This window comes from Hirundo rustica, chromosome 1 (genome assembly GCF_015227805.2).
Source record: "Hirundo rustica isolate bHirRus1 chromosome 1, bHirRus1.pri.v3, whole genome shotgun sequence".
NCBI classification, from domain to species: Eukaryota; Metazoa; Chordata; class Aves; order Passeriformes; family Hirundinidae; genus Hirundo; species Hirundo rustica.
In genome coordinates this window covers 149,372,527-149,396,916 of record NC_053450.1, presented here as the reverse complement: position 1 = coordinate 149,396,916, position 24,390 = coordinate 149,372,527, and positions in this window count along the sequence as shown.

Genomic DNA, 24,390 nt, shown 5'->3' with positions numbered 1-24,390 from the left:
GTCTGAGATGTCTTTCCTGAAGGAGGACCACGTGGCATGCGGGTGTCTTCTGAAGCCATAGGAGATATGTCTCTGGAAAATCCTGTGCTTTGACCCCAGGCCTCTGGCCAGCGTGTGATGTGTCTGCAAATGATGCAGTGCAGTTTCCTTATGGCTGGTGCTGGACTGATGCCAGAGGCAGTGGGAAAGAGGAGTAGAGGACAAGATCTGGGCTTCTGACTGAGCTTCCCACATGCATCTCACATCAGTAGTAGAATAAGTCAAACACGATGGAAAAGGTAAAGCAATGTCACTGTGGCAAAACTGAAGTTCAATAAACCAAGACAGAAGTGATATGCATATATCAGAAAGAATATTTCTGAAAGCGGATACTGTTAAGTCCTTTTAAATCTATCCCAGCTCTTGATAAAATGGAAACCGGCCCTTTTTGTGGCTCACTATTCTAGTGCTGCACGTAAATCCTCCTAGGAAAGAATTGATTCTGAATTTTTCTTGGTTTTTTATTTCCCTTTACTATGTAACAAAAACAAGTGACTCCCTGTGCTCAGTGTTCAGATTATGAGCTGAAATTTAGACCACTTGACAGCACACACCATGTACAGCCCAAAGAGAGGAACTTCCACCCCAGAGGAAGGGGAGGAGGAGGGGACATCTTCAGTCCTTCACTACGTCCATGTTTAATCAATTTTCCCTCAGCGCTGAACCAGTTCCTTTTACTGTTTCCTGTCTTTCCCCTATGCAGGGCAAATCAGTCCCATCCAGTATTTATGGCAGCACTTATTTCATATTGATTATTTTTAGCTCTTGGTATTCAGCAGCAGCAGAATTCTCTATTGAAGTTCAACGTGAAATTTAACTACAGCAGCACTCTTGCAATAATTATTTTATGAATTAATTACAGGTAAGTGGCTGTACATAAGGGCAATTGTAATTATCTGTGTCACACAGTGAGCTGCAAACAGTCACACTTTTGGGCTTGAATACTTTTCTTCTGCCTTTTAAGAAGAAGCCTATCATATCTAAAAGAACTCCTTGCACCAGAATTTGGCTGACAGGATGTGTGGATTGAGTGCAATATTTCTGTCTTAGGTTTGTGGGTTTTTCTCCTGAAGAATCTATTAACAACTTTTCCTTTTCTATATCCTTGTTCAGTGGCTGTGTGATTTGAGTACCAAGGTCAGGCAATATCACCACGGGCCTTCATTCCAACATCCCTTATTTGGGCAGAAATCTCATAAAAAATGAATCAGAAAAGTGTGGAAGTACCTTTATAATATTGCTCACATTTTTGGGGGGGATTTGGCTGGGCCCTGATTAGTTATGTGGTACCTCATACCTGTTGCTTCACTCCATCCTCTCAATCTAAGAAGTGTATTAAGAATAAAGCCAAAAAATCATGAAATAATACAGATAATAAATTGAGGGCTTACACACATCTCTCCTCACACATGCTCACTCACAGCAGCATGTCTCAGAAACCTTTATTGTTTGCAAAGGTCAAGAGCAGATGAGCTGGGTGTTGCTGGCCCATGCCAGCAGGAAAATCTCCTTCCCCATATCCCCTTAGGGCCAGTGTTAGAACTCAGCTGGGATAATCTACAGGAAGCTTCCCTGGCAGGACCTGAGCCGAAGGTGCCTCCAGTCCATCCTCCTCTTCCTGTGTTCTCACACCAAGCTTGGACATTGTTTTCAACTATTTCTCATGCCCACCGGTGCTCAGCACCCCTGACCATCTCTCTTTTCTCCTCACATCCCTTGCCCTTTATCCATTATTCTTCTGGGCTGGACTCCAGATGCACAGGGGCATCTAATCACTTAATTCCAGTGTGGAGCATGGAGATACAGACACCATTGGAGATTTTGGGTGAAGAAAACTCCTTCCCCCCACTGTGAAGATCTGTAGGAAAGACATCAGGGTTCAGTGAGGCGCTTGTGGGTATTTAGAAAGCATCAATATCTTGCACAACTTGTCTGGAGTTGTGGAAAAATTTCAGCTGATTTGATGGGTTCTACCACAACACTTGGGAGGTGGGCAAGAACATTGCTCTGAGGGCTTAAGGGTCCCTTTGCTCTCTCCTTCTCTCATGGGGATGTCTGCACACATTCTGCGAAGCCCACTAAGATCAGCACTGTTAGGAAAATATGTTTTGAAATCGCAGAAGGCTCTTTGTGTGGGAAGAAGAAAAGATCAAAGACTAATTAACTTATTTCTTAGGAAATGAGCCATGGCTCAAGCAAGAAACTATGAAGATAAGAGAGATCTCAGGCTGCAGAATTCTGATCTGGGGGGCTGGAGTACCCTGCACAGTCTGCAGTGAGACCAACAGGTCTGGAAGCATTTCAGTAACAAAGGTGAGACATGGTTAAAATAGAAACACTTTTCTACAAAATTGGTTACAAAGCAGTCAAGGAAAGTTAGCAAAAGCATAACCTCTGCTAAATGCTCTCTCAAAGGTGATTTTTTTCCCCCAATGTCAAAATATAAAATATGAGGAATGGAAGCCATTGCCTCAAAAAGTAACTTTGAGAACATTTTGGTTACCACACTGGAAGGCACCACATATTAATTTCTCTTCAGCCCTTATTCAAAAAGTTCTGAACACCTTCACAAGTTAGTAGATCTGTAGTTTCTAAACAACTCCATCTTTTTTTTTTTTTTTTTTTTTTTTTTTTTTTTTTTTTTTTTCATATTTCCTTTCTCTGTTCACTGTAAAGCATTTCCCTAAAATTTCTGAACTTCCACAGGGGAAGTAGCTAGTGCACTTTACCAAGGAAAACCTTGACTTTCTTTCTCCCCAAATTCCCTGAGCTGAGATAAATAAGAGAATCTCAATTAGTAAAATGCAGAAGAAAGATTTAAAACCAAGCATGGTCTGGAACCTGGCCCTGTTCAATCATATTTAAAAATTCCATTGACTTCCATGGGGCAGAAAAACACATCTGCCTTGGAGAGGATGAGTTTAATTTTATGATAGGCTTAATGCGGCTGTTTTGGAGGAGGCTCATTCAGCCCTAAATGCTTCCAACTTTCTGACAATTTTGCAGCCCAAATCTTTGATGTTGAAATGTCTCAGAGGGTCAGAAGTCCAGCTGCAGTTCAGATCCCAGCCTTGCTGAGGAGATGAACTTTCATCTATAAGAGAAAAATTAGGAGCCAGGAAAATTAAAATTGCCAGGAGGAGGAGACTCTGAGGACAGAGCCTTTCCCATCAATTTTGCAAGAAGTGTTTCAATGGATGTCCCTGCCTGGATGTGTCTACTGAGAGAAAAGGTTCCTGGCAGTACCAAGGTGACATTTTGCATGAACTCTCACAATTTTATGGTCTTGACAAGTCAAAGGGTTTGAGAAAGTTATACCACAAATTTGCTAAACAGCAGCAATTTCCAAACACCTCAACAGTCCTCTGACATTTGAAGAATTGGGTGTTCAGCTTCTCTGAAAATCAGGCAGCGAGACAAAAATTCATCTGCAGTGTAGACATCGATATCTGAGCAAGGTGATGGAGGCTACACAGGGTAGGGAACAGCTGAGCAGCCCGAGATTGTGAATACAGGTGACAAATCATGTCCCCAAAGTGCCTGTGGTCTCCCAGTGACCAAGAAGGCTAACTAGCTTGGTTCTTTAGGTAGGTGAGATGAATCACAGCACGAGTTAGCTAGAAAACAGTGCAATGACTTTGCTGAGTTGGTCCTCAATAAAAATATAAATGTGCAGTTTGTCTCCTGTAATTGGGGTAGATTCAGAACAACTACTGAGTCCAGTATGGAGGTAGCTCTGCCCTCACCCTCTAAAGACCTGAACTACTCTAAAAGCACCATGAATGGTGGTTTCCTGAAGAACTTGAGACAAAATAAGGGGCCATATCACTTGCCAGTGCCATCAGGAAATGTTGCGACAGTCAGGGGCTGAGCTTTGGTTGCCCTTGCTCTTCATTTCTGTTCATGCTTGCACATGAAACCATTCTTTCTGCTGTCCACAATAAGTGGCACGATGCAGACTCCAAAACAGTATTTCAGACTCCTTGCTGATGATAAATCACCTTTTATTGTGAAGTATGGAGAACTGACAATCTGGTGTGCAGGCTTCTTGATCATGTCCTTTTGAAAGAAAACTGTCTCCATTTATTTTGAAATGTTTGTTTAAATACTGGAAACAAGTGTCCCTGCCCTGGTTTAAGGTCGACAAAGACACTCACACAGATCCTCCCAGTGGGATGGGAGAGACAGCTGGAAGGGCAAAAGTGAGAAAACCCGTGGACTGGGACAAAACCAGTTTAAAGGGTAAAGCAAAAGCCACACGCAAGAGCAAAGCAAAACAAGGATTTCATTCCTTGCTTCCCATGGACAGGCAGGTGCTCAGCCATCCCTAGGAAGGCAGGGCTCCCTCAGACACAAAGGTGACTTGAGAATACAAAAGTCATCACCCTGAACATCTTCCTTCTCCTTCCCCCACCTTTATGAACTGGGCATGATGCCATATGGTGTAGAATATCTCTGTGGTCACTCAGGGTCAGCTGTCCTGGCTGTGTCCCCTCACAGCACCTTGTGCACCCTCAGCCTCCTGTCTGCTGGTGTCAGGTGAAGAGAAATGGCCTTGGCTCTGTGTAAGCCCTACCCAGCAATGGCTACAACATCCCTGTGTAATCACTGATGTTTTCAATATAGATCCAAGGCATAGCTCCTGTGAAGGAAATTATCTTAGCTAAAACCAGCACAACAAAAAAGATTTATTTACAGGGAAATAAATTTCACTTTTTTTCCCCTAGACAAACCTATAATCTTGTCATGTACTGTGGTTGAAGCCAAGTTCAAAAGTGATGTGTGACCAAAGACAGGTTTATGATTATTTACTTAGAATCACCTATTTTTTTATGAGCTAGCTTAGCCTGGTTTAAGCAATATATTTGGCAGCCTCAGTTCTTTTGTCAGGAATATAAAATACCATGAGTATTTGAGAAGTTGATTCCTATTAATTCCCATCCCTTCCAAAAGTCAGTTTTACTGCGGTCCTTTCAGGTCTTCCTCTCTAAGACTGGGTGCTGACTACCAGGTGAATTTTCTACATCAAGAATTTCCTGTGAGTCACCCTGGGAGAAGGCACAATTAATAGTCAGACTGTCTCAGACGCTTGGAGATAGACAAACATCTCCTCCATGTCCTTACGCTCTTGGGCTTGACCTCAGCTTAGGTCACCTCTTTACTCAGGAAAGGGTGAGGGGTTCTGGTTGGTATCCCCACATGATCTTGGGGAAACCATCTAGTTATTTTTGTCTGTAAAACATGCTGCAAAACTGAATTCTGCTGGAAATAAGCAGCATGAGCCCGGGTATCAGCAGAAGCAGCACAGATCTCAAATGTGGGTCATTTACTTTCCCTTTTCCAGATTTTGCACACTCCTGTTAGCAAATCACTTTACACATCACTTTACACACCAGAGGTTCTTTACAGAGCTGTAAACTGAAATGTTATTCCAAGTTGCCAATTTCTGCTCTGTTATTTCACCTTTCCCTTCACACAGGTGAGAACTAAAGAATCAATTCTCATCTCCAAAGATATTAAAGCAGTTAATGAGATTGATAGGGTTACCTTCATCTCCAGATAAAACTGTCCAACATTTACTCATTGCTCTCTTTGTCAAAGATTTTTAGTCCTCCTTTGGAAAAAGAATGTCTAAAATTCTTTTTTGACCCATATCCTATGAACATGTGCAATCACAAGGAAAGGACTGGTGACAGAATTTTTCATTGTTTTAAGATTTTTATGAAAAGGGCACCCAGAGTTATAACTTTTGAGGGATTTAAGGCTTCCATGTCTCTCAGTTACAAGATATGTTTATTGCAGTGACAGATCTCTGCTGTCAATCTCTATTTCATATTTCACTGTTTGACTTCCCAGTAATGGTCTTTTAATGACAGTTTTGTTTAATGTTAAGGCTCCTCCATTCTGCTTTGGTTAAAAACCCAAACAGGACCTCGTTACCACCCAGGATAAATCTCAGCATGTGGTGTAACCTAAATCAGTCCATCTGCCACAACCGGCAGAGTGGAGGTGTGGCCTTTGGTTGTGGTCACTGGCATCAGTGAGTTAGAGCAAGAACTGGTCACTGTTCCCAGGGCAGGCTGGCACTGAAGAGCAGGGCATGTGGCTGGCCAGAGGGTTTCATGCCTTTCCATCAGTGGCTGGAGAGTCTAATGAGAGTCTGAACCTCCTTTCCATCCATCACGCTCAGAGGTTTTTCTGCCCCTCTCACAACACCAGTGCTTCAGGTGTCTCTCCCTTCCCTTCTTGACTGTTTGGTCTCAAATTTATTCCCCTTTCCTTGGCTTCTTTTCTACCTCCCAGTGCCCATCTCTTTGTCCAAGTATTCTTTCTAACTTCCTTCCCTTAGCTCTAATTTAATTTCCTTTTTAAGCAAAGCCTTTGTCTAGCCCTGCAGTTCCCTTCTTCACAGTCATACTAGCAGCAAAGGAGAAAAAGCTTTGGGAAGCACAGGACAGACAGAAACTGGCCACCCCTGATACTGAGGAGCTGAAATGTGTTACAAGAACATCTGGGTCTGCCCTGGAGCTGTGAATAGCAAATTCAGTCACTGTCTCCATGCAAGCACAGTTCAAGAGGAGTAAGAGCTGAAAAGCAGGAGGAACCTCACTGAAAACCCAAACCTGGAAGATGCTTGCTGTCAAGATTTCAGAAGATTCTACTGATCCAGGGAAAAAAAGTTCACTTCCAAAAACAACAGTTCAATAAGTTTTTTAGGCATTGGCAGAGTTACCCCTGGCATAAAGGTAACTTTCCTGCCATGGTTTCACCTGGGGGAAGGGGTACTAAAGGTGCTGAGAAACGTCTCAAGTGTCGCCTGGCACAAGGAGTGCAGTGGTTGAAATGCCTTGACAGAGGCCCTGAACTAAAAAGTCATGGAAAAGTGGAAGCACACAAACCCTACCCTGCTCTACAGGTCTCAAAGTTGGCTGAATAGGAATTACTTCAAGGATTAATTCAGGTGAGCATCCTGCCTCAGCCAGGATACACGAGGCCAAGCTGATGGGATTCAAAAACAGGGAGTAGAAAAGTGGTGGAAAGAGGCTCGTCTTGAAAACATTTGTTAGAAAAGCAGTGCCAGTGAGCAGCCATGATAAAAAAAGGAGGCAGAAGAAGCCATTGTCAGGATTTTCATACTCTTCTCAGGCTGCAAATTTGATCCATCACAAAATCCCCAAAGCCACTTGAATGATGCCCTGTCTCCTATGAATGGATCTGGTTTAAAGGAGGATTCTGTTTTTAAAGGGCACAAAATAGATGATACAGACTCTACTTTGGAAAGCCCAAGTGATTTCATTAAAAAAAAAAAAAAAGAAAAAAAAAAAGGTTATGCTTCACTGGCTTGTTAGAACATGAGTTTTGCTGTCAGTGTAAGTCTTCTGTAATGAAACCAATCACTACACTGGGTAGGAAATTCATAAAGCCTTTAACCCAATTCTTTGGTTCCTAATTAAAATAACATCTAAGAAGCAGAGTTATACAGGCATGAGATATTAGCACAGTGCTTAAAATTAGGTTAATTCTAGAAACCATCTCTTTTAAAAGAAAATTTAACATCCATGAGAGACTCTGCAAAAGCCAGCTGTGGGATGTGAGATTTGTTATTGTTTGTATTAACACTGGGTATAATGACACTGAAATCAAGGTTTTCTGGTTTTTAAATTATGCTAAAGACCCACAAATGATAATGGGCTTTGAAATTGGACTCTGAAGTAATATCAAATAGTGGATGTGATTAAATATAGATAAACAGAGAGCAATCAGTCATGGAACAAGAAACCAAAAAAGCAGTTGCAAAAATGGAAATACAGGGCTGCAAACTTCCAAGAAAAGAGATTTGTCAAAGAAACAGAAAATGGTTCAGAAAATGGTTCAGAAAATGTCCTGAGTTTAGGCAGCAGCTTTGCTAATGAATGCAAACAGGACTTCGGACTGCTGGGGAATACAGTAATTTGTAAATCAAAAGGTGGGGTAGCACTGTGTTTCTGTACAATGTACTAGAGTAACAGCCATGCCACTGAAACATCCTAATTTCTCTTAATTGGGAAAAATAGAGATGAAGTCTAATATTATGCAACTCAAAGATTCCAGGGCTGCAGGAATTTAATAAAAAATTAGACTTTTCCTCCAGTACCAGATGAAAAGGCTGTTTCTTGCAAATTCTCACATCAGATTGGTAATAATGCTTGTAAGAGAAAAATACACATGGAGAGGCACAAGAGAGAAGAAATATTGCCACTTCCAGCAATACTTATCCAAATTCCTTCCACCCCATGCTGTGCCCCTGCCATAAAAGGGGGGTAACTGCAATGATGCACTTGGGAGGCACCTGCTGAGGAGGGTTCACCTCTCTGAGGGCTCCTTGGTGCAGCTGTGGAGGTGACAGAGGTATCCTGGAGACCCAGGGACTCCTGTTTCATTCCATTTACAAGGGGTCATGCCCTGCTCTAGGGAGCTTTCTATGCCCACAGAGGAAACACAACCAGGGGAAAAGAGAGGTTTATGATAATTTAAGTGGTAGGAGTAGAAAGAGCACCCCCACACCCCACAGCTCTTAGGGTTTAGAAATACACCACTGTGTGTCTGAGGTGCAGAACACATATGCAGTGAAGATTAATTCTGTCCAAAGTTTTTTTTTCATTTCTGACTCTCTGTTTCCTGATCTGTCGTGTGCCCCTTTCCTCTGCTGATGCTGCTTGCAAAGCTGAGCTCTCAAACACAGTTCCTACATCCACCCTGTGCAGCACAAGCTGTTGTCAGAAACTGAAATAGTTCATGCCTCAGCAGCTGTTCAGCATGAATGTATTGCTCCTTGCTTGCCTCTCTTGTGTTCCCATGACTCTGCTGTTGACAGGTTTTGAACACGTCACAGACACAGGGGAGGGGAACAAGAAATGAATCAAGCTAAAATCCCAGGCAATGAGATTTCTTGCTTCTGAGACCTTGTTTTCCCCTGTGTTTGATAAGAAAGTTCATTTCTTAAAAAGCCTGTTTTTGAGTTGCCTATTCTGCCTTCAGAATCCTAATTGCTTTTCAGATTGTGTATATCATTAATACTGTATATCTTCATTTTCTAGCCTAGGTAATAATTGAGCATTCAGTCATTGTTATACTCACCATTCTGCCAAAATTTATTAAAATGAAGCAATTAACTATTGTCTTAAATGGAGTTTAGAGGTAAGGCTCATTAATTTTAGACCTAATACAATTAAGTGGGATGATAAATGTAAACTCTTTTTATCATGGCTTTGTACAGAAACCTTTTTTTATTATGCAGTGTCAGTGTTCACTTTGTGCTGCACTTTTTTTTTGTTTGTTTTTTTGTTTGTTTGGCCTCATTTTGTGAAGACACAAGTCATTACTGCATTTGACATTGGAATTGCTCTGAATCACACCCAGAGCAACACTGTTTTCAGCCCCACGGCTGGTAGACAGAAGGCAGCACCCTCCTGGACAAGACCTTCAGACACAGAAATTCACAGCTAGGGGCTGTCACACAGAGCAACTTGATTTCAAAAGCTGATTTCCCCCCTGCCCTCAGCTCAGCTATGAACCTTTCAGATGAAGTCCTGTTCTAATTAAGGTCCTTAATGCAGATGAACCTAATGATGTAGCTACACGTTCACGAACAAGGTCAGAGAGATGAGGACTCCTGATGAAGTCCAGAAGGAGCACTCAGGAGCATAATGTCAAGGCACATGATTAAGTGCCTTGCTGAATGAAAGCCTCAAGATCTAAATATACCCAACCAGGCTCCCCAGAGGCCCCACAGCACATCAACTCAGACCCAAAGATGATATAAAGGTTTCATTCCATTAAATTTTCTTCTTTAACACACAACTTCCAGGGCAGTATTATCCATATTCTCAGTTTGGTTTATTCCTTCTCTACTGAAACAAAGGGAAGAAATATGAATAATAGGTAAGATGAGAGAGTCTGAGGAAAAAAAATTAAAAATAATCATAGTTATAAACTCTGCCACTTGGTCATGGCTCTGAACAGTTCAGCTTTTCTGTACCTGTGTCTAGCAGCTGGACAGAGCACTTTGAAGGTGTTTTCAATTCTTAGAGACTAAGTATTCTTGTCCAGATATCCAAGTACAGTCACCTTGCAGGACATGTCTTCTGTTGCAGCTTTTGTGTCATTTGAGATGTAAGTTACATCACCGCTGTGCTTATATTTATTTTAGAAGAGTGAAGAAAGCCATCAAAATAGGGAAGGGTCTGGATTTGGCTGTCTCCACACATCACTACCTTCCTCCCCTACCTCCACAATGAGATAAAAGGGGGACAGTTGGTAAATGGCTCTTTGAAACTGCCAGGCTTTCCTTTTGGTTCATGACAGCTTTGACAATCCCTGGGCTGGCTGTAAAAATGTTGCTTTTGTAACCTTCACTCTGATCTGCTCCTAGGGTACACCGCTAAAATCAAGAAGAATTTGGCTTCTACCTGCGTGGAGGTTGTGATCAAACACCCCAGAAATGCCTGAGATCATCTATTCCAAACCCCTGGCAATGAGCAGCAACATCTTCAACGGGATCAGGTTTCTCAGAGCTACATCTAATTTAAGGTCACAAAATGAAATCCAACAATTTCTGAGTAAACAGAATGACTTGATCTTCTCAAGAGAAAAATATTTCAGTAAGGAAAAGTACCTTATCTGAAACTATTTTATGCTAAGGGATGAAAAAAATAACTACAAATAAACAACACTGAGTTTGTGTTTTCATTGTGGTACCAGATTAAATTTCAAATCTGAGAATGCTTCTTGGGTTTTTTGTTTTCAGCTTATTCTCATTTCCTGGGAGAGTTAGTGATGTAGCAAAGGTGACTCCAGAGAAGTCACAGATATGTCAAACCTGTAAATAATATTTCAGGAAAAGTCCTTTGTGATTTTGTCTGGGTGGTAGCACTTCAGTGCAGTCAACAAGAGAATTTGTGCCTTTCTAGAGATTTTTCACAGAATCAGTTGTGGCCATTCTTCAGTGTCAAATCCTCAGGAGCCAACAGATTCATATTTCAGCAAACAAATAAGATCAACAAAACCCAAGAATTATTGGCTTCAACAGTAACTTTCCAGGTAGAAAGCCTGATTTCTCTAGTATGGAAAGGGAATTTTAAATCAATAAACTTTGAAGCAGCCAGCTTAGAGCACCACCCCGCAAAAGGCCCATAACTCCTTGAAATCATCCTCAATTCTCACCTCACCAGAGAGTTTCCTTTCATGGTACACCCACTCTGGTTTTATAAATCTGCTGGCTGCAGTGTGGGAAGCCCAGGTCACACGTGTCCTGTGTTAACCCGCAGGACAATGGCAGCAGGGTCACTGATTTACCAGATTAGACATGACCCCACTTCCCGAGCTGCACAGAAGAGCCTGCCTGTGATTAGTAGCTATCTGTGAAATGTTCAAAGTGAATTGAGATTTAGCAGCCTCATCTGACTCCCTAAAGGTCTATAATCCCTCAGCATGGGGGTTCAGATGAGTCGATGTGACGTAATTTGTAATTAGGCAGCTTGAATAGCAGCGAGCTGGGTAAAGCCTGCTTTCTCCAGGGAGTGTGTTCTACACAGTGAAAGGGGAAAAAAAGCAGCAAAACAAACACACAGCTCCCAGTAAAGCCAAGAAACAGCCACTCGTGCTGCCCATGGCTTCTTTGCATTCTCCTGCAAACAATCCCTCTCCTAGGAGTTTCCCTGTGCTGGCTGTTCCAGAAACTGTGCCTGCTTCCCGTGTTGGTGATGTGAATATCCCAGCTGTGGCCCTAAAGAAAATGAAAGCCACACTACAATCATTCAGAACCTCATTTCATGCCTATTTAGACCACCACTGACTCCAGTAACCCCGAAAGGATTCTATTCCTGTCTGTGGCAGATTTAATGGTTGGTTGTCACTTTATTTTAGACATTAATACCAGGTTTTATTTCTATAAATAGAAGACCCAGGTGTTTTCTCAGGATTAAAAGGGCTGGTTTCTTGTCTTCTTTCCCTTTAATTTCCTGCTTCAATTCAGAGAGAGCTGGATTCTACAGCTCCTGACTCTAAATCTTTGTTGGAGTACAAGGAGTTTGTCAGAAATCCTGGGAAGGACAGTTTCATATCACAAGTTCGTTTTAAGTCAGTCTATTGCATTTTCACTGTTCAGCCTCCAATCCAAGATTATCTTTGCCCATCTGTTATTTATCCTACTGGTTACATGAGCTGTGGATTACCCATCTTTTCTTTTAAAATCTCATTCTGCTTATGCCCATTCATTACTTGCTGCTTACTTGTCAAAAAAGCTGCCAGCCTGCAGTTTTACCTGAGACAGCGGTGGGATGAACAATGTGCGACTGAAGGGTTTGTGCACACATCTGTAGCTGTCTGTAACAGGGACAGCAGGATCTGGGAGAGGGACACAAATATCCACTGCACCCCCTGAGGGGTTCCAGATGGCCATGAGGGGAGATTTTGCCTGAGTGATGCTTCTTGAGAGAACATGTATCCGTCAGTGTGAGCTGAACATTGTCATTCGATATTTCCAAGGATTGTTTTTTCACTGACCTCTGTAATTTTCACTCACAGTCTCCGAGTGCATTTTTGCCATTCTAACACCTCTCCACTGCAATCCCTTGGTGTGAAAGCAGAATTAGTCTTAGCTGTTTTGGTGCAGTCTTCATGTAAAATACAACAAAATTATCAGGTATAAAATGCTTTGAATTCTTTAAATTGTCTGTACTTGTAAAATTGTTGATATTACCTGGTGCTACAGCCGTTCTCTTGGTGACAACGTGGTTGTACAAACTAATGACACTGCAGTGAATTATTGCAGCCAGGAGTTGGAACAAAGTCTCCTACACCCAAACTCAGTGTGGTTTACATCAGTTGTATTCCTTGTTGCTCCCTTTTATGTTTGTGTGCAAGTTTGTGCTACCGAAAGGACAAGTAATAATAGCCCTAAGGAAAACACAGAGCAGCTTTACCTTTGAGTGATAAAGGATAGATGGGTAGGGAAAAAGCTCAGAAATGGTGCTGTGAGTTGTTACTGATGTTACAAGTGGGCTCTGACTGCGGAACCCATGGGCACATGGTGCCAGATATCCTCTTTCAGGCTTGGGAAGGAAGCAGGAGGCCAGGACAGGCTGCTGTCTTTCCCCCTGGCATGGTTTCTTCCACACAATGAAAAATATTGCCTGAAATGGCTGAAAATTCATAATCTGTATAGGTTTTATTGGGCCACCCATGGAAAATAAAGTTGTGTTTGCTCTGATTGTTACACGGTGCAAAGAGAATGGAGATACTTTATTCTCAGAAACCTTAGGATACTACTGACTGAAAATGAGGAGCTGTGATTTCAGTCTCATGGCCAGAGGATGATCTAGAAAAAATGATTGTCCTTATGTTCCCTAAACCCTTATTTCAGATGTGTCTTAAAATGCTGATTATTGCTTGTGGAAAGCAAATGTTTCCTTGTTCCCATGTTCCCTTGCCCCAGTACTGCCCATGACAGGGCTCATGTAGCTACGTGCAAAAACATCTGAATGGAAGAAAAATTGATTTTCCATGATGCCAAACTAAAGGAAATTTTTTTTTTTTTCCTAAACAGAATTTACAAGCCATTACCCATCACATCCAGAGTATTACTAGAGCTGTCAAGAGAAAGAAATCAGTGTGGAAACAGCATTCCACCGGGAAACATGAAATGGCAACAAGTTGGTCCCCCTGCAATATGTCCAGCGCTTAATATAAAATAATGTACAAGTAATCTGCAATGAGTTCTGCACAGAAACTCTCTTCTGGGATGCTGGCTTGTGATTTACTTGCTTGCTCAGAAAAAATAACTCCTTATGAAAAAATATAATTCTTTGTTTCCCTTCTTTCTTTTCAGCACAGATTAATGAAGAAGCTGAGTGATTCAGCTGCTAATGTGATCATGAGGGGGATATGTTTCAGCATTTATGATGATTCTGTGATGATTATAGCCCTCTCTCAGTTACTTTCCATGCCATGCTCTCTTCAATACGAGTAACAAGCGGCTTCAGGCACTTCTGTGGAGGATTAAGAATTCTCTCAGTGATGAAGTCTTCTCCTCTCTCATCTGCTCTCTGTCCTTAATGCTTTGTGTAGTTCTCTTCCATTTGCTTTCCCCTCACGTGTTCAAGCTCTCCCCCAAAACTGAATTTTGCATTAATCTTCAACTTTGATTAACCTGTGCCAGTGTATGGTTAATGGGCCAAGTGAGGGCTCAGGGACACTGGAGGAATTTCCTGCAAGCATTTGCCCTGTGCTCCTTAAGTTATGATTTCAGCTCCCAGGGAGAATCCCTGGATTAAGAAACTGTGACAAAGTGGCTCAAAGCTGCAGCCCCCTCCATCTTTCTTTCTTCATGGTCTTTTCTTCCTTCATTCTCCCTTGTTTTTCTCACTCTGATGTCTCTGCTTGCTCTTTATTCCTCATTCTTTCCTCCGCTGATCAATCCTGCACTCCCAGCTATTAGCTGCCTTTACTTCCTTCATAACTTCTTTTCCTGAAGTGGTCCTCTCCTTCAACATTAAACATTTCTGAGGAAAAAAGCATTAGCTAAGCTGATTTTACAAGTCATTACCCATCACACCCAGCACCTTAACAGAACTCACCTACTTCCCAATAATTTTATCATCTCCCTGGTTTGCTTCTCCTCTCAACTAACTGGAGCTGCTGATGAAAACCATTAATTCTATTCTGTATTCCCCCAGCCATTTTTATGGCTTGCTTTTCACCCAATCTTAGCTTCTCCCTGAACTCTTATTGAGAACTCTTTTTTTTGGCCACGTCTTCAGACCTCAGTTTCCTCCACATCCTCCTTGATGCTTAAGCTTCTTCTAATGTTATGACTCACTCCTCTTCCACATTTTATGGCTTACAGTCCCCTAAAGTAACAACTCTTCTAACAATTCTTGTGTCCATGGGGTTTTTTCTGCTTCTTTTTTCACAGAACTCCCTCTTATTGCTTCTATACTGTAAGTGGTACCAACCCCATTCCTCTCTTCCCAGTCCCAGCAGTCACCCACATTTAGATTTCTCTGTTCCCACTCCATCGTGTTCCTTGTCATCCCAGATGAATCGCGGTCACCTTCAATCTCCATGCCACAAAATCAAACGGGATGATGGCTGAGGAGCATCTTTCCACGGGAGGGCCTTGGTGTTGAGCAGCTTTCTGTGCATTTCACACTTCCATATAAATTCAGATGAGCTATGTGTAAATAAATATTGCCCAAAAGGCATTTTATGGCTTATCCAAGCATTTGTAAAAGCTAGGTCATAGGCAAGCACATCTTTACACTATGGCAGAAGTTTTTACATCAGGAATTTTCCAGGGCCTCCTAGACATTCTGTCCTATTAAGATGATCTGTTGTAACCACTGTTCCTCCCTTAGGACACAGCAAAGAATCATTCCTTATATATTATTTACACGGGGCTCTAGCCTAGGTAAATACATATGGTAATGCTGACTGTGTCATTTTGCACCTCGCTGTACTCATGCTCTTTTTCTTGCTGTGGTAATACACTTGTTTGCAGCAGCTGTTTCATCAGAATATCCTCCAGCAGGGCTAGTAGTGTCTCTCAGGCTGTGCTGCATACATTTGCTGAGGGATACACAGAAAATTGAAATAGAGGAGATTATTTTTTAAACCCCAAGTCGTTTGTCACTTGGCTGTAAATCAGCTGTGCATTATACAGACACGTTACCACTTTTGAAAGTGTTTGTATTTGAAAATCCACTATGGTGGAAGCTGCAAATTCCCTCTGGACTTTCTGCCATTAGATTATTTTAATTATGCAGCAACTTCGTCCTCATTTGAATACAAAGGGCTTGATTTTCACTGTGTTAAAGACACCCAGGCACTTTCTAGGTGGAGCAAAGGAGTGTGAGCAGGAGCAGCTCAGACCTCTTCACACTTGCTTCCACCAAGCTGCCAGCTCCCACATGCCTGGGGAGAAGGGGACAGCGCTGGTGACCAGACATCCCCAATGACAGTGCCAGGCCCAATGCTGCACTTCAGTGAGGCTGCAGATGAAAAGAGTGGCCGAAAGCTCCTGGGAGCACAGCCCTGAGGAAGGGCTCACATTCCCTGGGGCTGCGAGCAGCCTGTGGTGACGGCACTGCCATGGGCACCTCCCTGGTCTCAGAGAGCGAGGTGGGCTGGGATGTGGGTTTGTCCAAGCAGGAGAAGGTGGCAGGGGCTGAGCCTCTGGCCTGGTTTTGCTAAGAGGTGCAAGCTGCCTTTTCTACTGAGCTTTCTTAGCAAAAATGTCTCTCTGACCCAGACAGTAACTGTACAACCTTCCCTGTACAACCTTCCTTTAGTGTGACATGAAGAAAGGATCGTGCCTCAGCCAATGCCTTTTTCCCTCTCCAAGACATGCAGAAAAACGTGTTTGATGCCATTTTTGACTGCTGCACTAACACAAGTAGAGAGGAGGGTGTGAACAGGCAGCTGCACCCACACAGCCTCACCCTGTGCCTGGTCCAGGGAAGCCCTGGGACTTGGCTGATTCCTCTGTCCAGCAACCCCTTTTCTCCCCTGAACTTGTACAGTAATTTCCTTAAGTCTGTGCAAACTTTTAGCATTTACAACACCTGTAAGTCTGACAAAACTACCAGAGCTTAAATATTCATTGTACAAAAAATTACCCACTCTTTTGGTTGGTTTTGTTTAAAACTTCCCACCTTGCTTCATTTTATGATGACCTCTAACTCCTGCATTATGAGGATGAAGTGCAATCACCACCTTGCCTCCTCCACCGTGACATTCACAACTTGTACCTTTGCTAGTGGCTCTCTTCACTCTAGTGGCTTATATGGAAATAATTTTTACCTCTGTTCACCTTTGCAACTTCCTCTGAGTATTATCCAATTGTCTGTATCCTTTTCAAGAGTAAGGATAAAAATTGCATGCATTACTTCAAACGTGGGATTATTTAATGGGTTCATATAATGGCATAATGGTGTTTTCTGTTCCATTCTCTATTCTTTTGCTTTTTATTTTTCATTTTGTGATTGAAAGTGAACATCCAGCTAATAAATGCATAAAAGTGGCTTTTCTAACCTGAAGATTTTTTTCTTGAGCAGTAATAACCAGCTCACAGTCCATAATCATGTATGCAAAGTTAAGATTGTGTTAGGGTTTTTTTTGGCATTTTCAAAATGAAGTTCATTACTTCACACTTTGGTGTTAAATTTCATCTGCCGTTTCATCATGAAGTCACACAATACTCTAATTCTTCTGCAATTCTTTTCAGTTCACTTATCTTTTACTAATCTGAATAATAAAAAATCTGCAAGCCTCCTTACTGACAAGGCTCTTCTCCACATCCTTTGTGTATAATTCGAAAAGTGCGTGTGCTGGGACCCTCTGTAGGGTGGCCCTGGGGACAACCCTACACATTCCTGCCCTTTTATTCCCACCTTCCATCTATCTGCTTGCCCATGCAAAGATTTTTCACAGTCATATTCCAAAACAACTAACTTTTTAAGAATTTCTGGTAAAACCATTTCTTGGAAGCCTTTAGGAAATGTGAGGAAATACCTCATCCTTTAAACCAGCATCATAAGGGCCACTTAATCCTTGCTATTGAGACAGTTTTAAACAAAAGACCAGGTATTACCTAGCAGCTTACCTATTTTATACTTCAGTATACACATATCTGTATTCACCTAGTTTTTGGTGAATACCATTTAGCCTATGCCTTTTGTTATACTTCACTTTTCCCGCTGTCTCATCTGGCCTTACTCTTTCTCTGAGCTCCTTTTTATGCCTTGATCATCTTCTGGCTCTCAAGCTTTTTGCAGATGGGGCACCTGGAATGGATATTCAGAGATTTGAACAATATGCGCCTTGGTTTGCATTCTGCTTGTGCATTTACTCTGATAGGAAAAGTGATTTCTTTTTTTTCTTTGGTGCATAACCTCAGCTACTCAAGAAGTATTTTTCTCCCATAACTGCTTCCTCTACCTTGTTTTATAACCACAATTCTATTTAAGAAAACCCCACAAAAATATTCATTTTATCTGTATTTAAATATGTTGTTTTTTATCAATTTAAGCATTCTCTGAGCTGCATGCCAGCTTTTTACCTTTTCAGATAAACTAAAAGCTAAGGGAGTAAAATGCTGTAGATAGATGGAGGATTGATATGCAGATGGGGGATTAATTAGCTAATTTTCAAAGCACTAATTTTCTAGGTGACTTTACAAGGTCTCTATGATCTAGACAGGTTATAAATACAGTTTAACAGAATGTACTAATTTTTCAACTAAATTTAAAGATCTCTGAGAGAAACTTTTCATCAATATGAAATTGCCGAGTGGTCCACCCCTCTGTCTTTGAATCCTGTGCTCAAATCTCTGTTCCATCCCAGATATTTTGTACAGAAGGTGATCAATTGCAGCATATAAACATTTTGCTCAAGTGAAATAGCAGAAAAAGATCCCTTCTCTCCCCTATGTAGCCAGAAAACCAGGTTTTACTTTATGGAAAATAACATTGGTGAAAGATTCATATATGTGAAAAATCCACATATATGGGGTCTACATCTTGATTAGAGAGAGCAAGAAAGTAACAGCTGAACAGGTAAAGCCAAATGATGGTTCAGGTAACAGGTAATATGTCCTTCAGATGGACCCAGCTGGAACTTCTAAAATACTTGGAAGAAAATCCTGCAGCTTGAGTGCCAGAGGGCTTTAAAATGTGGGAGCAGAGGGCAGAAATAGAGGTGAGCAGGTTCAGGGTTTACCCATCTTCTGTGGAGCAGATGCTCTCTCTTCAGGACTTGAGGCAGCAATGGATTCCCTAATACCTTGTGATTCCACATAATGTTGATTAACTAGACCAATAATTAAACTTCCTAAATTGAATGGAGATCAAGGAGATGAAGGTGTGTATGAAATAATTATGCTGGTTTTACATTTGTAGCTTTCCTTATCTGCAAACCTTGTTTCCAATCTTAACTCTAAATCCATGGACTATATGCTTATATTTTCTAAAGGTTAGTGAAAAAAGTTATGCCGTTTGACAGAGCCTCCTCTAGCAGCTGAATTCTATCTGCCTCACCAGCATTTCACAACTAAGTCATCCTTTCTCTCTTTTTTTTTTTTTTTTTTTTCTTCATAGAAAGTCTAGGCTTAATATCTATAGGAGTGATGATTTTGGGAGAACTAGGCAAGTAATACTGTTCTGTAATCTCAGAACTTTCACCAGTTTGCTAGTCCATTTAGTAATTTTCCTTTGTATTGCAAAATCCATATATTGGAAATGAAGGGTACAGCTAAACCCTGCTGATCCAAAAAATTCCTGAATATCTCCTAAAATAGTCATGCTCCACTAAGATTAAAAGTTAAGTGCTTCATAACAAGTAAATTAGCATCTGAAAAATATAGCCTTTGCTTAGTTAGCCTGTGGGAGGTGTGGAAGCTCTTTAGGTAAAAGCTCAGATAAATTAAGGAACAAGAGGAAAACTTTGCTGCCTGGTCTCCTTGTATAAACACCAGGTGCTTAGCAGGACTTGTGAAATGAACTTTCATAATGCAGTATAAGGGCTACATCTAAAGGCCTCCACTGGTGCAGGGTCACACTGTGCTGAGGACTGAATATAAAACCCGTGTAACAATGGAGCAGCAGGAATTAGTAAGATTATAAACTAAGTTATGAAGTACTTATCTTAAACCTTCTTTGAAGTCAGAAGGATTTTAAATGCAACAGTCCCTTGACTTGAAACTCAATCCTTTCAACCCTTATTGTTTGCTTCTTAAAGTTGCTATGGACTATTGGGTCAGGCAGTCTTCTTACATGTTGGAGACAAAAGGCTTTGATTTAGCTGTTCACACAGAGTCCACACAGGAGCCTAAATTGTAGATAATCCTTAAGCACCTACGCAGGAGCAGTGTGTTTCTCCTCTGCTGACATTGCTAAAGTTCTTATGAATAAAGCACTTGGAGGCAGTACATTTGCAGCATCAAATTTCATTCTGTTCCTTCTCAGTCAGCTCAGTAAAAGTCTTCCCACAGTGAATTCCCAGAAATTTAGGATTGAAAACAGTGAGTTTGACTTCTTTACAGCAACAAGGATGACTTTGATTATCTGACCTGCAAAGAGATGAGCCTTGTTGACACACAAGCTTGACCATGTAGATTGCAGACACCTCTACATCTGCTGAATTGCAGAGGGCTGAGGTGGCCCCAGCCAAAATTCAGAAGCAGGGCTTCAGCTGCAGCTGAGGGCCCATATTTCCACCCAGGTGATGCTGGGCAAATGCACAGCTTTGTTTCTGGTTGTTTCAATACGCCCAACACACACCAGAGCCTCTGCACCATCAGCTCTGCAGTACAGCTGATCTCTTACACATTAGAAAATACCCAAAGGTTTTGAACAAATGTATTTTCTTTTTTAACTAAAGCAATATTTCCTGAAGTGGAAACAAAAGTAAAAAGTTGATAATAGATACCAAGTCAGAAAGCAAATTCCCCATCTACTGAATTTGTTCCTTATAGCTCTTAGTCCATATCTCACACTGCATTAATTTGAAAAGGTTTTCAAGTGAAAGGTACAATTTTTTTTTTTTTAGTATTAGAGAAAAATGTCCTAAACCAGGATGCTTTGCTTCACTCATCCAGCCAATGGAAGAGATCAGATTCCACTTGGATTGCTGTTGTAGGAGTACTGATGTACAGGAAATGTCCTGCTTCTGGAAGGACTCTTTAGCCTAAAAAAGTAAAACAAGAAGCAGTGTCTGGAAGTGAAGACAAAGCTAAATTTGAAAAAAGGACATGTTTTGTATTAGCATGACGATGTAACTGCTGGAAAAATTCCCAAAGGAAATAATAGATTTTCTAGTTGTTTGTCCTTAAAGCCAGCCCAGCTTTCTGAAATAAATGTTATGATCAAACACAAGTTTCTGGGCTAAACAATATCTGTTTGTGAATTTGAATAATGAAGGACACCAAAGAGGACAAAATAGAGGATAAAATGTTGCATTTAGCATTTAAAGTCCTCCAGGGTTCTGAAGCTGCTCTTATGCCTGGTCTGCATAGGGCTGTAGGGATTCAGACTAATATATTATTTATTGTTACTATATGTTTGCAAATTATTATTATTTATTTGCAATTAGAAAAATGATAATTTTCACTTTAATATTCAGCAGCATACTGCATTTTTAGGGAACAGGGCATTACCTTGGAGGGACAATGCATTCTCAGTGTAGTCATGTTTAACCTGGTAATGACATGAACCCAAACTGGGGCTTCAGTTTAAGCTTTCTTAAGACGTTAAGAAAAACGTATCAAAGAAGAATTTCATTCCAGTTTGAACTGAGATTACTTGGGTTGACTTCCAATATGATTTCTTTCTCTTTCTAAAGAACATAAATCCTCTAACATTAGGGCTGTCGTCTGCATTAAGAGTCAGGTGTACTCTCAACACAACTTTGCCATGACTTTGTTTTCACTTCATCTCCATTTACTTTAACACAAGATGCCACGCTGAAATAAGATGCATCCTAGTAAGGCAGGATTTTATTATCTAACCCTTTAAATATTCTCCCTTCCTCAAAAACAAAACAAAACAAAACAAAACAAAAACCACACACACAAGAAAACCCACCATCCTCTGATTTTCTGAAAGAAAAAGGCATTTCTCCTAGAAATCAATAAATTTTAGAGGAGACAAAAAGCACCATTGCCTTTTTCTTTTTTCAATTTAAATCCTATGAAAAAATCAAAGCCAAATTATTATGATCTATTCTCAGGTTCTCTAAAATTTATTAACAAAGATGTAGTCTAGCTTCTTTCCACTGGGTTGTAGTAGGAAAAAAAAAAATCACAATCTCATATCAAGAGGGAAACTTGGCCCCAATTCAGCACCGTATAAACAACTGTTTATGATACATTTGGTGAAAAATTATATATATGCTTAAATGTGTAGCTGAATCAAGACTTCCCCATGTCCATTATAGATAACATTCAGCCTTTTTTTCTCAAGCACAACTAGAGTTTGAATTGAGGGGATGGTTCAGTTTATATTTAACCCTTCCCTACATTCAAGCTAATTAACTAAAATGTTAAACACTGGTGGAAAACCCTCTCTCCTCTTGGCATGGGCAGCACAGGGGAACAAATGTCCCCAGGCTCCCGGGAGTGTAACTACCTGAGTGCCAGCACTGGCAGAGAGGCATGAACCCCACTGGGATCAGCTTCCCAAGCCCCAGTGATCCATGAATGTGACACTGTGTTTTTCTTATTATTGTGTGTTCTCTGTTACCTTTGAATGGCTTTCTCCTGTTTTCCCCAAGTTGTTTGTTTATTCCAAGTTTCTCCTTCCTCTCCCTGTTGTCCCTCAAGCCCCAGACCTGCCCATCTAAATGTCAATCCTCCCTAACCCCTGCCCTTTGCTCTGGAAAGTTCCCTGTCAGTCTTTGTTGTCCCAGCCCCCTGCCTAAACTCTTCCCTGACCCTGCCTCCTATTGATTGTCAATCCCCAATTGACCCCACCTTCAGGTCTACAGGTTTCCATGTTCCTCGATGCCCTCTTGGTTCCCTCCAGCTTTATCCGCCCCTTGCTTTCCCCCATTGTTTTTTGCTCTGTAAGTCCCTCCTCTCGCTCCTCCCTTGTCCCATCTCTATTGGCTGAAGAATTGTGCCCACCCCTTGTACCTCTCCTGCTTAAAAGACTGTGTAAAGTGCTGCTTTGGGTTCTTTGTCCTTGATCCTCTCCGGGGAATAAACTACCTTGGGAACCACAGAGAGGATCCCTCCTTGCTCTTTGTCCTGATCCTCGATGCTGTGACGCCAAGGCTGCAGGGAGCAGGAGCAGCCCTGCTCTGCACCTCCACTTGACCCATTTGTGGTTTGGGGTGGCCGCTCTTGGCACAGGCTGGAGTGAGGGGCTGGCTGGGGAATTCGGGAATTCTCCATCTGCGTCACATGAACGCCAGCAAACATCCCGTGCTTCTGATCCAAGGGAGGCTGGGAAGAGCTGCTGTTCTTCTGGCACTCTCTTTGCCAAGCCAGCGCTGCAAACCCTGCCTCTTCCCAAAGGAGCTGACCTTGGAAACCACTTATCCCAGCCCCTTTCCATCATAATCCTGTCTTATTAAAGAAGTTGCTATTTTACCTGTTTCCTGTTAAGATATGTGGTGATACAACTAAGGTTTCTGTGTTTTTACCTTTCCATCTATCTCCACTAGAATAACAAAGATACAAAAGCTTAATGCTGGGAGATGAAAATTATAAAAATGATTGGCAACCAAACCATCTCCAACTGATCTTATCTCACGCTCTCCCCCTCCTCTTTTCCCTGCTTACTCTTGAGAGTGGAGCTCTGCCAATTATCAGGCATCAAACAAATCAGAAAGTAATCACTGAGATGTCTATCTGCAGATTTCCTTGTATTGTTTTCTCTCTCTCTTCTCTGTGCAAACCACTGGCAATTATTTTTTGCTGCTCTTTTCTGTCACTGTCTATTTCTTTTTCACCAGTTTCACAATTAGTGCATCTGAAAGTCATGCAGGATGCTCCAGGTACCACACAGAGAGCACTGAGCTCTCAAAAGTGAGGGTAGCAAACACACAGTGCAGGAAAAATCTTACAAAATATGATTTCTTCAGTGACAAGCTTTGCTCACACTGTGAAATGAATGAACTCCTTTCTTCATGTTAGATAAAATATTTTATGCTTAGAACTTCCCCCCCAGCACTTCTCTGCCTGGTTCAGAATTTACCTTATGGACATTTAATTTCTGTGACACATAGTTCCATTTGGAGCACATCACTTCCCTTCTTTAATTGTATTTTGAGTTGGCCGCTGTGGAGCTGCAGCTCTGGTGCTCACTCCATGAGACCCAGTGAAAAGATGAGCCACATACAAGGGACATGTTGCCCAGCTGTCCCTAATTTCAGAGACCAAGAATCAACTTCTCATGGGAATGAAACAGAAGGATTAATTTACTTCCCCTTTTATCATCATCAAATTCACAGGAGTGAGGAGAAGGGATGGTGTCCTAGGCCCTTCTTTCAGATAACCTCCTGTGAAAGTTTGTTTTGATCCTGAAAAAAAGATTTTTTTTTTTTTTAAGGGCAGTCTCACTATTACTTTAAGATCAATATGAGGGACAGTGCCTAAGAAACATTCCTTTAATTTTCTTCTCTAACTTATACATGATAAGGGGAATAAAGTGTGAATAAAGACCAAGCTCCATGTAGGAGTATGGAGTAAATACATTTCCTCTGAGTAAGAAAGTCTGAGAAGTGGGTATGTTCTGAAGAAGCTTGGCTAATATTGCTGCTATAACATGTAGAAGTAGATGGGTCATAAATCAACTTCATCATAGCTGTAGGAAA